Here is a 16349-nt window from a genome sequence, read left to right as displayed (position 1 = left end):
ATTTGACATTGGTTTTAAAGGAATCTTTTCAGATGACATGCCTTCCCAGACTAGGGAAACTAAAGAAAAAATAAACAAGTGGGTCTTTATCAGATTAAAGAGCTTTTATAGGACTAATGAAACCAGAATCAAGATGAGCAGACAACCAACCAGCTGGGAGAGAATATTTGCAAAACATACATCTGACAAGGGGTTGATCTCCATAATGTATAAAGAACTCACACAACTGAACAACAAAAAAACAAACAACCCGATCAAAAAATGGGCAGAGGAAATGAAGAGACACTTCTCCAAGGAAGATATACAGATGGCCAATAGGCACATGAAAAGATGCTCAACATCACTAATCATCAGGGAAATGCAAATCAAAACAACACTAAGATACCACCTCATACCCATTAGAATGGCTATAATCACCAAGACAAAAAACAACAAATGTTGGAGAGGATGTGGAGAAACAGGAACCCTCATACACAGCTGGTGGGAATGCAAATTGGTGCAGCCTCTATGGAAAACGGTATGGAGATTCCTCAAAGAATTAAAAATAGAGGTGCCCTATGATCCAGCCATCCCACTACTGGGAATCTATCCAACGCACCTGAAATCAACAATCCAAAGAGGCTTATGCACCCCTATGTTCATTGCAGCATTATTCACCATAGCCAAGAAGTGGAAGCAACCTAAGTGTCCCTCGACTGATGATTGGATTAGGAAAATGTGGTATATATATACAACGGAATACTACTCAGCCATAAAAAAAGACAAAATCGTCCCATTTGCAACAACATGGATGGGCCTGGAGCGTATTATGTTAAATGAAATAAGCCAGAAAGAGAAAGACAAACACTGTATGATCTCACTCATATGTGGAATATAAACCAACACATGGACAGAGAAAACTGGACTGTGATCACCAGGGGCAGTGGGGGGTGGGCACAAGGGGTGAAGGGAGTCATATATATGGTGATGGACAAACAAAAATGTACAACCCAAAAATTTCACAAACAAAAATGTACAACCCAAAAATTTCACAATGTTAGAAACCATTAAAACATCAATAAAAAAAAAACAAAAAAACAAATCAGTTCCCCAGAAGAGTAGGAGTTGGTTTTAACTGATGACAGGGCTGGCTGCTGGGAAAGAGAAATAGTGTGTGTAAACGGCCTAGCCCAGGGCCAGGCACAGGGTAGGGACTCAACCAGTATTTGCAGAGTGTGAATCTGAGGGCCTCCATGCCACAGTGCACGCGCGCGCGCGCGCGCACACACACACACACACACACACACGCACTCAGATACACGCCCAGGGCAGATCTGTTCTCAAAGCAGAACGTTGGGAATAACAATCGTGGATGGAGGTTATGAGCGGAGTGCTCTCAGCACGCGACGCCTGCAGTGTCTCAACTCTGGAAAGATCCTGAGCGGTGGGACAGCGGCAGAGTGGCCAGGGTCCGTTCTGGGTTCAAATCTTGGCGCGCCCCCGTTCTGTCTGTGTGCCCTAGGCAAGTGGCCCTTTCCCTCTGGGCCTCAGCGTCCCCATCTGTAAAACGGAAGTCATCGTCCCCAGGTGAGCATTCAGTGACGTGCCAGCGTACAGCGGTGTGACGCGCGGGCACAGACCGAGGGCTGGAGAGGATAGCTGTCGGTCAGAGCGGCCCGGGGGCCTGGCCCGCAGGGAGCGCCCCCGCCCGGGCTCGCGCGCACGTGGCACGTGGGTGCGCACGTGGCGGGGCTGCGCGCACGGGGCGGCCTGGGCTGGCTGGGGGGCGCAGGTCCGCGCGAGTCCCGCTGCTGCGAGCCCCGAACTGGGCGGCTGTTGCCTGGCGAGGTGCAACGTTGGGACGCGAGGAGGCCCCGGTGGCCCTGGAGGTAGGGACCCGTCCTCCCTCCACCGTCCAGGAAGCCTGCGCCCGCTTCCTTTCCCCGCCAGCGGGCCCGGTCCTCCGAGGCCCGTGCCCGCGCCTCCAGCCGCCCTCCCTGGCCCTCCTGACCCTGCCCTGCCCGCCCTTCGTGGGGAAGGCTTCCTGCCGAGTGCGGGCCTCACTCGGCAGCAGCTCCATTTTACAGGTGAGGAAACTGAGGCTGAGGCACCTCGGGGGCTGTGGTGGGCTCACAGGCAGTAAATGGCCAGCCCGGGACTCCTGCCTGCCCCAGGCCTGGAGTTGGTCCGCTCTGGCACGGCTGCCCGCCTCCTCTTGTGCGCTTTCATGAATTCCTTCCTTCGACACGTGTGTGTGCGCGTTTTGCTCTGAACCGGGCACTGTGTTGGGCACACGGCTAGCCCAGACCCAGACGGGCCAGCCCTCCTCTCCTGGGTGGCACGGTCGCCAAGGCATGGTTTGCTTTGTTGAGGTGGAACTTTCTCCAAACTAATGTGGGAATTGGTTTATGTTTTGGTTGATTTGGCTTTTTTTTTTTTTTTTTAATGTTTCCCAGGGCACAAAGGGTAGCTGCTGTTTTTCTGGAAAGAAAGGCTTTCTGTTCCCAGTGTGATGGATGTGCAGTTTATATTAGAGACCGTTGAACTTTTCTTTGTGGGTTAGACTCATCTCGTTTCATCTTTGAGATTGCGAGCTGAGTCCTTGCTGACCAGGGCCACTGCTCTCACTGACATTCCTAAACTATCAAATATTTGTTTAAAAGGACAGACATAAAGCATGGTGTTATGAATAAGGCATCTTGAAAAAGCAGTATTCATAGAAATAGGACAGTTGTAATATTCTGAGTTAATCTTGGATCTTTTTACATCAAGGCTCGATGCATTTTGGATTGCATAATTATTTGGCCTCATGGCTATACTTTAAAACAGATTATTATTTTTTAAAATTATTTTATTGAGGTCATATTGGTTTATAACATTGTGTAACTTCAGGTGTACATTATTATATATCAGTTTCTGTATAGACTGCATTGTGCTCACCCCCAATAGTCTAGTTTTTATCCATCACCATATATATCTGCCCCTTGACCCCTTTTGCCTTACCCTCTACCCCCTTCCCCTCTGGTAACCACTAATCTGTTCTTATCCGTGTGTGTGTTTGTCTTCCACATATGAGTGAAATCATGCAGTGTTTGTCTTTCTCTGTCTGACTTATTTCACTTAACATAATACCCTCAAGGTCCATCCATGTGGTTGTAAATGGACGATTTTGTCCTTTTTTATGGCTGAGTAGTATTCCATTGTATATATATACCACATCTTCTTTATCCATTTATCAGTTGATGGATGCTTGGGTTGCTTCCACGTCTTGGCTATTGTGAATAATGCTGCAATGAACATAGGGATGCATAAATCTCTTTGTATTGTTGATTTTGTGTTCTTTGGATAAATACCCAGTAGTGGGATAGTTGGATCTATGGTATTTCTATTTTTAATTTTTTGAGAAATCTCCATACTGTTTTCCATAGTGGCTGCACCAGTTTGAATTCCCACTGGCAGTAGATGAGGGTTCCCTTTTTTCCACATCCACTCCAACATTTGTTATTTTTAGTCTTGTTAATTATAGCCATTCTGACGGGTATAAGGTGATATCTCAGTGTAGTTTTGATTTGCATTTCCCTGATGATTAGTGATGTTGAGCATCTTTTCATGTGACTGTTGGCCGTCTGTATATCTTCTTTGGAAAAATGCAAGACATTATTTTTCTTGTAGCCAGGAAAGTAAAAGAACGAAAAAGTGAGGTGACATGTTGAAATCACACTGTGAGACAGTGATGGAGAGTGGGGAGATTGGGGAGGGAGGCTGAACGAAGGATAAAGGCTTTGGACTTGGGTTTGCAGGATTGGAGGAGGTGCTAACCCTGCAGTGGGATGTGTTAGGCAGATGGAGCTGCAGTCTCTGGGCTGGACTGGAGAGGAGAGAGCATGGATGAAACAAGATGGTGTCAGTCCTTAGCCTGGAAAGAATATGAGTGAGATTGAGGAGGAATGGGGTCCTGGCTGGTTGGGTGTTGGGGACTTGGGAGGGAGAGGGCAGAAGGAGAAGTAAAGTTTCGATGTTGAGTGTGTCTCCCCTTTTGACTGTAAGGTGGGTCCTTAACATCGCTGCTTTTGTCCCTTCTTGTGTTCCTGTCTCGACACCTAACACACAGTGCTTGGAGCATGTCAGATTAACCAGAATTGTCTTTTTTTTTATTTTTATTTTTTTGGTGAGGCAGATTCACCCTGAGCTAACATCTGTTGCCAATCTTCCTCTCTTTTTGCTTGAGGAAGATTAGCCCTGAGCTAACATCTGTGCCAATCTTCCTCTATTTTTTGTAGGTGGGACGCCTACTGCAGCATGGCTGAGGTGTGGAGTAGGTCGGGGCCCAGGATCCGAACCCTCAAACCTGGGCTGCCGACGCAGAGCGTGCAGAACTTTAACCACTAGGCCATGGGGCTGGCCCCCCAGAATTGTCATTTTTAATAGATTCTGGGACGCATCTTTGTTCACATTTTAACAGCTCTGAAGTTGAGCTGGGTCCCACAATGGGTGATGTCTTCCTTTATGTCATCGTTCTCTTGGTAGCTTTTTGTTTTTCTTGGTGGCACAGAAAGTCACGGTGCTCTTAACATCAGCAGCATGTAGCTCTGATGAAGCACTGTAGTCTCCTGTGACCTTGGTCCAGTAATTGCACGTTTCAGAGTTGGAGGCTCAGGCAGAAAAGATGACCTGTTATCAGACTGTCCCCTTCTACTGTCATTCATTTCTTTTTCTTTAAATGCTCATGTTTTCAAGGAATGTGAGGGAGGGGGTTGGTAAAAGCCCAGAACAACAGGTTCAAGTATGAAGAGCGTATTATTTCATGGGTTGGAGAGGGAAGAAGTCGCTGGTGGTTGTGTCTCCTTTCCAGGTAAAATTGGGCTGCCGTATAACCACTGGTGGATCGATACCTTTGAGTGAACCTTGCTTCGTGGCAGCCAGGCTTAGCTGTCCACTGGGCAGGCAGCCCAGGCCCGTGAGCCTGCTCATGACCAGCCAGTCTGGATATACCTGTTGGGACAGTGGGACCCGGGCTCCACCATCTGCTGGAGTCTTGGTGACCTGCTGCTGTGAGCTTCTCAAGGGCAAAGACCATATCTTCCCCGTCCTGGTTTCCCATGCTCAGCACAGTGCCTGACACATCAGGGATGCTAAATTGGGGTTTACTGAGCAGAACTATACTGGACAAGTTGGGGCAAGTTGTCTTCCTGGTGCCTAAGTCAAAGTCTTTATCTCGTAGGAATCATGTTCTGGGTGAAGGTTCCATTCATAGCCCTTAATCCTCCGTGCAGCTGCCTTGTGAGCTGTTGGTTTTGTGAGCCTACCTGGAGACCTCCAACCCCCATTCTTATTTCTAACCCTTGGCTTGCAGGATGAGCTTTGGGGACTTAGTCCACTTCTAAATTGGAACCTGCCTGTATGTCAACCCACTTGGTGACTTTGCTCCCGGAGAGCATCACTAGTTAAACCACAAGATGCTAGGGTCCTGGTTGGTGCAGCAGGTTGTCTCTGCTGGGTTTGGTGGTTAAAGAGGCGAGCAGGTCTTAGCCTGGGGAGAGCTAGACAGGTGAGTGAGAATCTCCTGGAAACACAAGGCCAAAGTTCACCTTTTGTTTTGTCTCCAGAGAAGACGTGGGCGGGATCCTGGGGGCCCTCAGGATTTGCTGGCTTTGACCCCTGCTCCCCATCCCCATATAGAGTGTATAGAAGTGGAGACTTAGGTGAGTTCCTTCTCTTCTTGGGCTGACTCTCAGGTTTCCAGGAGAGGGTTACATTGCTTGGAAAGGCTGCCACTGCCACTGCCACCACCAGTTGGCCAGCATTATTTTTTTAATCTTTGATGGTGACTTTGGGGATGTTTTTATGGTAAATGTCTGATGATCTTCCAGATTTCAGTTTGATTTGTGAGAATTACTGATTATCACTATAATGTTGTCAAAAAATTTGAAGCTATTAAAAACAAACAAAAACTAGTTTTCAGCCACTCCCACAAAAATTGTTTCAGGCAAGAATCATCAAAGGATGCTAAAACTAGGAAATGAAAGTATGATGAGAGACAGGATGTTTACATAAACTCAAAGCTTCTTCCCATAAGATACTGATTAATTACAAAGGGAAAAATAATGTTATGGTGGAGAAACCTGGCAGATACCGCCTTAGCCAAGAGATTAAAGTTAGCAACACCAGTAGTGGGACAAATCGACACCATGTGCCTTTGGATATGACACACTGAGAAGGACACAGCATCACATCTGTGTATTCCTGCCCAAAACATATAACCTGAATCTAATCATGAGGAACATCACGCAAACCCAAATTTATAGAATCTACAAAGTAACTGGCCAGTACTCTTCAATAGTGTCAAGATCACATATTTACACACACACACACATTAGAGAGAGAATTAATGATAAAGTAAATATAGTGAAATGTTAACATTTGAGAATTTGGATGAAGGGCATATGGGAATTTTTTATATTATTTTTGATAAGTCTAGAATTATTTCACAATAAAAAATAGAAAAGGCTGGTTTTTACAATTTTTTCCAATAAGAATTATAGATAGGGGAACTGAAAAATGGCTAGTAGGAGGGTAAATTCATTCTACCACTTTGAGACTGTTTGGTTTTATCTACCGCAAATGGACACACCTATTCCTGTGACACATCAATTTGACACATAGGTGTATTCCCAACAGAAATGTTTGTGATTGGATGTGTGGGTGTGTGTGTACAGAAGGCAAGGATAACAGTGTTCATAGAAGCGTTATTTATCATAGTCAAAAACTGGAAACAACAAAGATGTCCGTCAGTAGTGGAAGAGTTAAGCCTATATTCGTATAGTGGAATACTATACAGCAATGAAAATGAACGCACACACACACACACACACACACACACACACAAAAGTGAGCAAAAGAAGCCGGACACAGAAGAATCCATACTGTATGATTCTATTTATACATTATTAAAAAAAAAAAAAAACAGGCAAAACGAATCTGTGGTGTAAGGTCTTCCCTTTGGGGCAGAGGGTGGAAGTACTGACTGGGAGGGAGCATGAGGGGGACTCTGAGGTGCTGGCATGTGCTATTTTCTTTACTTAGGTAATGGTTACCTAGGTGTGTTCGCTTTGCGAAAATTCATCAAGCTGTATTCTTACTCTGGTACACTTTTCTGTGTGTATATTGTACTTTACTTTGAAGTTGACTGATTTTATTTGTCCCTAGCGTAGTGATGTTTGGTATATTGCGTGTCACTGTGGACTGAATTGTGTCTCCCCCCAAATTCATGTGTCGAAGCCCTAAACCCCAGTGTTATGGTATTTGGAGATGGGGCCTTTGGGAGGTAATTAAACTTGGATTAGGTCATGATGGATGGGGCCCCATGATGGGATTAGTGTCTTTATAAGAAGAGGAAGAGACCAGAGCTTGCACACGTGTTCTCTCTCCCCCCTGATACAATGAGCACACAAAGGAGAGGTCATGTGAGCACACTGTGAGATGGCAGCCCCCCACAAGCCGTGAGAAGATGCCTCAGAATGAAACCTGCCTTGCCAGCACCTTGATCTTAGACTTGGGGCCTCCAGAACTATGAGAAATAAACGTGTTGTTGAAGCCCCCCAGTCTATGGTATTTTGGTATGGCAGCCTGAGCAGACTAAGACACACATAAACGTACAATAGCATCAACCACCGAATTTTCCGAGAGGAGCCTGGGCTGAGTGCTGGGGACCAAGACAAGACTGGATCTGTGCTCTCAAGTGACTCAAGGAGAGAACTAAGTCATCAGTGTGGTAAAGATGCGTGAAGTGTGTGAGGGTGGAGAGGAGGGGCGAGAAACCGTGCGGCGTCCTCAGGCAGCAGTGACACATTTGCTCCTCTGGTGTACTTCAGAGTGCCCCCCGCTCTGTGCTCCACCTGGAGAGTGAAGGGCTGAGCTCCCAGAAACCGGAGCGTGCTGCTTCTCACGGTCCTGGGGAGCAGCAAAAACCCTCAGCTCTGGCGTGGAACAAAGGCTGGTGCTGTGTTTCCTACACTCAGTGGGCTCTGCATTGTTAGGAAGACACAGAAAGCACTTGTGCTCAGAAAAGAAACCAATTTAAAAAGGAGAAAATATCCTTCCCCCTGCCCCCTCCGTCGCACGCAGCTTCTGCTGCATAGAATTGGTCTGGTTGCGTCAGCAGTTTCTGATTCTTTTTATATTTTATTTTATCATCTCCATGGACTTCTGAACGCTGAAGCGTTTGCTTGGTTTAGGGCAGTTTTCTTGTCTTGGGTAAATGTTCCAGACTCAACTTGGTACTCTAAGTTCCCTAAATAAAAGATCTTTTAAAGAGCAACTTTAATTCCCCTCTCCCCAGTAAATTCTCGAAAGGCATTGTCACTCACGTAGACTATTTCTGGAACACTTTAGTGATGCTTTATATTCGTCGTTTCTCTTTCCCGTCTTGCTTCTTGATTAGCATCTACAGTGTGAACAGCTTTAAACGTGTTCTCCAGCTTTCCTGGGGGCTCTCGGAGGTTCAACGGCACCATCAGGGGTGACCTTCAGTTTTGGTCTCCTTGTACTTTCTTTTTTTAAACGCGGTTTTACTGAGATACAATTCACATACCACACAGTTCAACCCACTTAAAGTATACAATTCATAGAGTTCTGCAGCCATCACCTTGGTCAGTTCTAGAACATGTTCCTCACCCCACAGAGAAACCCTGTACTCCTTAGCTATCACCCCCCAACTTCCCTCCTCCCTCCCAGCCCTAAGCAACCACTAATCTGCTTTCTGTCTCTGTGGATTTGCCCATCCTGAACATTTCATATAAATGGAACCACACAACATGTGGTCTTATGAGTCTGGCTTCTTTCCCTTAGTGTAATGTTTTCGGGGTTCATCTGTGTTGTAGCATGTGTCGCTACTTCATTCCTTTTGTAGCTGAATAATATTCCGTTATATGGCTATACCACATTTTGTGTATCCTTTCAGCAACTGATGGGCATTAGGGTTGTTTCCACTTTTTGGCTGTTGTGAATAATGCTGCTCTGGACATTCATGTACAAGATTTTGTGTGGACGTATGTTTTCATTTCCCTTTTGTATACACCTAGGAATGGAATTGCTGGGTCACGTGGTACCTCTGTGTTTAGCCTTTGAGGAACTGCCAGGCTGTTTTCCGACGCCCTTTTCCTTGCGTTATCAGTAAGCAAAGGAAATAATTTATTGCTCTTTAACTTTTGTAGGATTTTGCAAATTGTACTACTGACCAACTTCGCAGTTGTCTGTTAAAATACTTTCATAAAAAAGTTGACAGTGTAAGCACCACACTTACACCTCCTGCTCTCCATGTATTTCTCATCCTCTACAAGTCCTCAGTGCTCCTAGGAATAGAGACATTTCCCCCAGTTGCGTTGTTATTTATGGACCAAACAGCTTTTCAGCTAATTCTCGTTAGAGGAGCAATTTGTTTTGCTGATCTTGACCTGTGATCTCACCTACATGTTAAACCATTGCGCGTTTAGGTGGAAGGTTGCTCACAACTTCTGGTTGCTTGAGCTGATGTCTGGATTGTCCTCTGTGATCATGCTGATGTCGTGGCCATAGCAGCAAAATGATGTCGGAATCAGGAACATAGGAAAGACCTTGGACTTTGAGTATCACTCTTTCTGATACACACAAACGATTTTTAACATTTTCAGAGGCCTCCACCACCAGCCTCCACCTTCCACGGAGCTCAGTGCCGTTGCCGCCAAATATACGGTTATGGGCTGCATTGTGACCCCCTAAAATTCATATGTTGAAGTCCTAACCCCTTGCACCTCAGAATGTGACCGTATTTGGACATAGGGTCTTTAAAGAGGTAATTAAGGTAAAATGAGGTCATCGAGGGTGGGCCCTAATCCAGTATGGCTGGTGTCTTCATAAGAAGAGGAGATTGGAACACGGACACACACAGAGGAGATACCATGTGACGACACAGGGAGAAGACGGCCGCGTGAAAGCCGAGGAGAGAGGCTCAGAGGAAACCAGCCCGGGCCGGCCCTGTGGCTTAGCAGTTAAGTGTGCGCGCTCCGCTAGTGGCGGCCCGGGTTCGGATCCCGGGCGCGCACCGACGCACCGCTTCTCCGGCCCTGCTGAGGCCGCGTCCCACATACAGCAACTAGAAGGATGTGCAGCTATGACATACAGCTATCCACTGGGGCTTTGGGGGGAAAAAAAGAAGTATTGGCAATAGATGTTAGCTCAGAGCCGGTCTTCCTCAGCAAAAAGAGGAGGATTAGCACGGATGTTAGCTCAGGGCTGATCTTCCTCACCAAAAAAAAAAAAAAAAGGAGAAGAAGAAGAAACCAGCCCTGCTAGCACCTTGATCTTGGACTTCTAGCCTCCAGAATTGTGAAAATAAATGTCTGTTGCTTAAGCCCCCCGGTCTGTGGTATTTGTTATGGCAGCTTGAGCTGACTGATGCGTGCACCCTGATGCTGCTTTGTCCTGACACCTTGTGCTGTGGGCCTGATGGACAACTGCTCCCCTAAGTCCCAGACCATATCCTCCGCTTGGGTCATCCTGAAGCCTCCATTCTGGCTGCCTTTCCCCTTGGTCTCACCCTGGTCCTTCTTGTTTCCCCAGGGCCAGCGGTGCCTCCCGGGTAGAAGGCATACCCTGGCCAAGTACCCCATGCAGGGAGAGAATGCCATCAGGGACTCCTGTCAAGCCTTGAACCACCTCTTCCCCCTGCTCCCACTTCTCCTTTACAAGGGGCAGTTCAGTGATTCCTTACCAGGGTCCCCTAGGAGGGCAGGACTGGGAAGGCCAACGGTGGACGCTTTCTACGCAAAGATGGCTTTGATTATCCCGGGAGCATTTTCATTTCATTTAACAGAATTTGCGTCTGTGCTTTCCTCAGATGATTTCTAATGTGGAAGTGATTTTATATGTTGAAAAGCTGGCCTCAACATTTGCTAAGTAGAAGCTGGTGATATTTTTAAGCTAGGTTTATCGAGGTATAATTTACATACAGTAAAATTCACCGTTTCTAGAGGTGCAGTTCAGTGAGCTTTGACAAGTGTATATGGTTTGAGGAACCACTGCCACAATCCAGATGGAGGATATTTTCGTCATCCTCTAAAGATCCCTCTCACACCTTTGCCCGGCAATGGCTTCTGAGCAGAGGAAGTTACATGATTGAGTTGAAGCTCTAGGAAGGTTGCATCAGAAGCAATTTTCATGAAGACTGGAAGGAAAAGAGAGTGTAGAAGGAAAAGAGACTGGTTATTTTTTGAGGCGGAAAAACTAGAACAAAATTCCACTGGCGAGTGGAAGGATGGGTGATCCTGGGCAACGCCTCCCAAAGGCCCAAAGGCAGGCAGGGTGTCAGAACGAGGACAAAGGATGATTTTTAGTGCCATCCTTGTCTCCCTGGTCCCCTAGGAGCTTCCAGTGCTGCCCTCCAGTGCTTAGATAGGCACAGATTCAGAATGTTTTATTGTTTAAACAGTTGTACAAAAATTACATACATTGTACATAAATCGTTCACTTAATATGGTCATTTCACATTTCTCTAAGTATTTTTCTCTTTTTAATCCATGATTTCTACCAAGTTGTATTGACCTCTACTTACTTGACATTATTTTACATGTACTTTTTTACCCTGGTATATTTGTATATTTATTTATCTATTATTATGGTGTAATAAGTATTTCATAAAACTTACTATTTTAAAGTGTATAATTCGGTGGCATTTAGTACATTCACGGTGTTGTGCAACCGTTAGCACTTTCTAGTTCCAGAATATTTTCATCATCCAAAAAGGAAACCTTGTACCCGTTAGGAAGTGGCTCTCCATTCCTCCTCCCCACCCCACCCTCTGCCCAGCACCTGGCAATTACTCATCTACTTTCTGTCTCTATGGATGTGCCTATTCTGGGCATTTCATATATAGAGAATCGTATAGTAGGTGGCCTTTTGTGTCTGGCTTCTTTCACTTAGCATAATGTTTTTGAGGTTTATCTGTTGTTATAGCATGTATCAGTGCTTCATTCCTTTTTGTGGCTCAGTAAAATTCCATCATATGGATGTACCACATTTTGTTTATCCGTATATTAGTTGAATGGACATTTGCATTTTGGCTCTGTGGATAGGGCTCCTATGAACATTCACGTGCAAGGATTTGTCTGAGTACCTGTTTTCATTTCTTTTGGGTGTATACCTAGGAGTGGAATTGCTGGGTCATATGGTAATTCTATGTTTACCTTACTGAGGAGCTGCCAAACTGTTTTCCACAGTGGCTGCACCATTTTACATTCATACCAGCAGTGGATAAAGGTTCTAATTTCTCTAATTCTCACCACCACTAGTTATTTTTTGTTTTTTTCTGATGACAGCAATACTAGTGGATGTGAAGTGGTATCTTATTGTAGTTTTGATTTGCACTTTCCTAATAAAGTGACTGATAACATTGAGCCTCTTTTCATGTGCTTGTTGACCATTTGTATATCTTCTTTTGAAAATGCCTATTCAAGTCTTTTGCTTATTTAAAAAAAAATTTTTTTTTTTGCTGAGGAAGATTTGCCCTGAGTTAACATCCCTGCCAGTCTTCCTCTCCTTTATATGTGGATTGCCACCACAGCATAGCTGACGAGTGGTGTAGGTCCTTGCCCGGGATCCAAACCCACGAACCTGGGCTGCCAAAGCAGATTGCTCTGAACTTAACTGCTAGGCCACAGTGCCAGCCCCAGTGCTTATTTTTTTAACTGTTTTTTTTTTTTTGCCTTTTTGTTGTTGAATTGTAAGAGTTCTTCATATATTCTAGATACTAGACTCTTATCAGATATATGATTTACAGATATCTTGTCCCATTCTCTAGCTTGTCTTTTCATTTTCTTGACAGTATCCTTTGAAGCACAAAATTTTTAATTTTTATGAAATCTAATTTATCTATTTTTTCTTTTGTTGTCTGTGCTGTTGGTGTCATATCTAAGAATCTGTTGCTAAATCTGTCATGAAGATTTACCCCTGTGTTTTCTTCTCAGAGTCATATAGTTTTAATGCTTGCATTTAGGTTTTTCATCTATTTCGAGTTAATTATTGTGTATGGTGTCTGGTGAGACGAGTCTAACGTTATTCTTTTGCATGTGGTTGTCCAATTGTCCTGGCACCGTTTGTTGTAGAGACTCTTCTTTCCCCATTAAGTGATCTTGGCATCTTTGATGAAAATCAGTTGACCATAGATGTATGTGTTTATTTCTGGAATTTCCATTCTATTCCGTTGATATATACGTCTGTCATTATGCCGGTACCACACTGTATTGATTACCGTACCTTTGTACTAAGCTTCAAAATCAGAAAGTTTGTCTTCCAACTTTGTTTTTCTTTTTCAAAATTGTTTCAAGATCCCTTGTGATTCCACATGCATTTTAGGATTGTCTTTTCTGCAAAAAAGGCCTTTGGGATTTTGAGAGGGATGCATTGGTTCTGTAGACTACTTCAGGGAGTTTCACCATCTTAATAATAATAAGCCTGCCAGTCTGCAAACAAGCGACGTCTTTCCATTTATTTATGTCTTCTTTAATTTCTTTCAACAATGTTTTGTTGTTTTCAGAGTTTAACCTTTGTTAAATTTATTCCTAAGTATATTAATTGTCCATTTCATCTAGGTTAACTAATTTGTTTGTGTACAATTGTTCATAGTATTCTCCGTTTTCGTAATTTTAATTTCTACGGTCAGTTGTAATGTCCCCACTTTAATTTCTGATTTTATTAATTTGAGTTTTTCTCTCTTGGTCAGTCTAGCTGAAGATTTGTCCATTCTGTTGGTCTTTTCAAAATAACAAACATCTAGTTTTATTGATTATCTCTGTAATTTTTCTACAATTTCTTTTGTCTCCCCTCTAATCTTTATTATTTCCTTCCTCTGCAAGCTTTGGGTTTAGTCTGCTTTTCTTTTTCTAGTTCCTTAGGGTGTAAAGTTAGGTTACTTAGTCAACAGCTTCTTTTTTAATGTAGGTAGTCATAGCTGTAAATTTCTCTCTGAGCACTGCTTTTGCTGTATGACATAAATTTTGGTATGTTGTGTTTCTGTTTTCACTTATCTCTAAGTATTTTTAATTTCTCTTAGGATTTCTTCTTTGATCCATTGGTTGTTTAAGAGTTTGTCGTTTTATTTCTACATAGTCGTGAAATTCCCAGTTTTCCTTCTGTTATTTCTGGTTTCTGTTGTGATTGGGAAAGATACTTCATATGATTTCAGTCTTTTTAAATTTATTGAGACTTGTTTTGGGGCCTAGAATATGATCTGTCCTAAAGAAAATTCCATCTGTACTTGAGAAGAATATGTATTCTGCTGTTGCAGGGTGAAGTGTTCTGTATGTGTCTGTTATGTTTGGTTGCTTTATAGTGTTGTTCAAGTGTTCTATTTTCTTTTGATCTTCTGCCTAGTTGCATTATTGCAAGTAGGATATAGAAGTCTTCAACTCTTATTTTATAACTATTTCTCCCTTCATCTGTGTCATTTTGCTTCACATATTTTGGATCTCTGTTTTTAGATGCATGTATAATTGTTATATCTTCTTGATGATTGGTCCTGATGTCAATATATAATGGCTTTCTTTGTGTCATAGTAATTTTTTTTTTCCCCCAAAGCCCCAGAAGATAGTTGTGTGTCATAGTTGCACATCCTTCTAGTTGCCGTATGTGGGACTCGGACTCAGCATGGCCCGAGAAGCGGTGCGTCGGTGCGCGCCCGGATCCGAACCCGGGCCGCCAGTAGCGGAGCGTGCACTTAACTGCTAAGCCACGGGGCCGGCCCCAGTAATTTTTGACTTACAGTCTGTCGTGTCTGATATTACTATAGCTACGTACCAGCTCTCTTTGGGTTTCTATTTGCATGAAGTATCTTTTTTATCCTTTCACTTTCAGCCTTTTTCTGTCTTTGGATATAAAATGAGTCTCTCGTAGACAGCATGTAGTTGGATCCTGTTTTTTTTTTTTTTTTTTAAAGATTTTACTTATTTATTTTTCCCCCAAAGCCCCAGTACATAGCTGTCTGTCATAGCTGCACATCCTTCTAGTTGCTGTATGTGGGACGCGGCCTCAGCATGGCTGGAGGAGCGGTGCCTCGGTGCGCACCCGGGATCCGAACCCGGGCCGCCGGCAGCGGAGAGCACGCACTTAACCGCTAAGCCACGGGGCCGGCCCAAGGATCCTGTTTTTTTAATCCATTTTGCCAGTATCTGCCTTTTGATTTGAGAGTTTAATCAATTTACATTTAAACTACTGATAAGGAAGAATTTCTGCCATTTTGCTATTTGTTTCCTGTATATCTTACATCTTTTTTGTTCCTCAGTTTCTCAATTATTGCCTTCTTTTGTGTTTAATTGATTTTGCTGTAGTGTACCATTTTGATTCCCTCCTCATTTCTTTTTCTGTATATTTTTTGGTTATTTTATTGGTGGTTACCCTAAAGATTATGATTTATATCTTAAATCTATAACAAACTAATTTGAATTAATACCAACTTAGCTTCAATAGTATACAAAACTCTGCTGCTATACAACTCCATCCTTTGTCTTTGTGTTTTTATTGTCACAAATTACATCTTTAAACATTGTATGTTCATTAACATAGATGTATAATTATTATTTTATGCATTTTTCTTTTAAAGCATGTAGGGGAAAAAGAAGAGTTACAAACCAAAAATACAGTAATACTTGCATTTTTATTTACCTATAAATATCACATAGTTCACAGTCTAGTTCAGATTAATACCAACTTAATTTCAATAGGATACAAAAATTTTGCACCTATATAGCTTTATTCCCTCCCCCTTTGTGCTGTTATTGTCATATAAATTTATACATATATAAATATATACATAACTTTATACATTGTGCAACCATCAAGACAGATTTATAGTTACTGCTTTATGCACCTGTGTTTTAAATCAGATAGGAGAAAAAGAATTATAAAGAGAAACTGCATTTATACTGTCTTCTATAAAGACCCGTGTGGTTATCTTCATCAGTGTACCTGTTTCTTCATATGGATTCAAGTTACTCTCTAATATTCTTTCACTGCAGCCTGAAGGACTTACTTTGGTATTTCTGGTAGGACAGGTTTGTTAGCCAAGAATTTTCTCAGTTTTTGTTTATCTGGGAACATCTTAATTTCTCCCTTTTTTGAAGATAGTTTTGTTAGATATTGCATTCTTGGTCCATACTTTTTTCTTTCAGCACTTTGAATATTCCATCCCACTGCCTGCTGATCGCCACGATTTCTGATGAGAAATCAGTTGTTAATCTTATTGAGAATCCCTTGTAGTGGTGAATCACTTCTCTCTTCCTACTTTCAAGATTCTCTTGTTGGTTTTTAATGGTTTGATTATGATGTATCTAGGTGTGGATCTC

At 43.2% G+C, this 16349-nt stretch overlaps 1 protein-coding gene across 1 annotated transcript in view; it reads left to right on the top strand.

Annotated features, from left to right (window-relative positions):
* The first annotated feature begins 1283 nt into the window (after nt 1–1283).
* The window catches only part of FAM178B (family with sequence similarity 178 member B), a 109174-nt gene continuing 94108 nt past the window's right edge, over nt 1284–16349 (top strand). The window contains exon 1 of the mRNA XM_087426179.1: nt 1284–1566. The gene's annotated coding sequence lies outside the window, so the exon portion shown is untranslated. The remainder of the gene's footprint in view (nt 1567–16349) is intronic.

Source organism: Ceratotherium simum, chromosome 40 (assembly GCF_057802395.1).
Source record: "Ceratotherium simum simum isolate JZ-2026a chromosome 40, ASM5780239v1, whole genome shotgun sequence".
NCBI classification, from domain to species: domain Eukaryota; kingdom Metazoa; phylum Chordata; class Mammalia; order Perissodactyla; family Rhinocerotidae; genus Ceratotherium; species Ceratotherium simum.
This window is presented reverse-complemented; position numbering and strand designations above follow the sequence as displayed.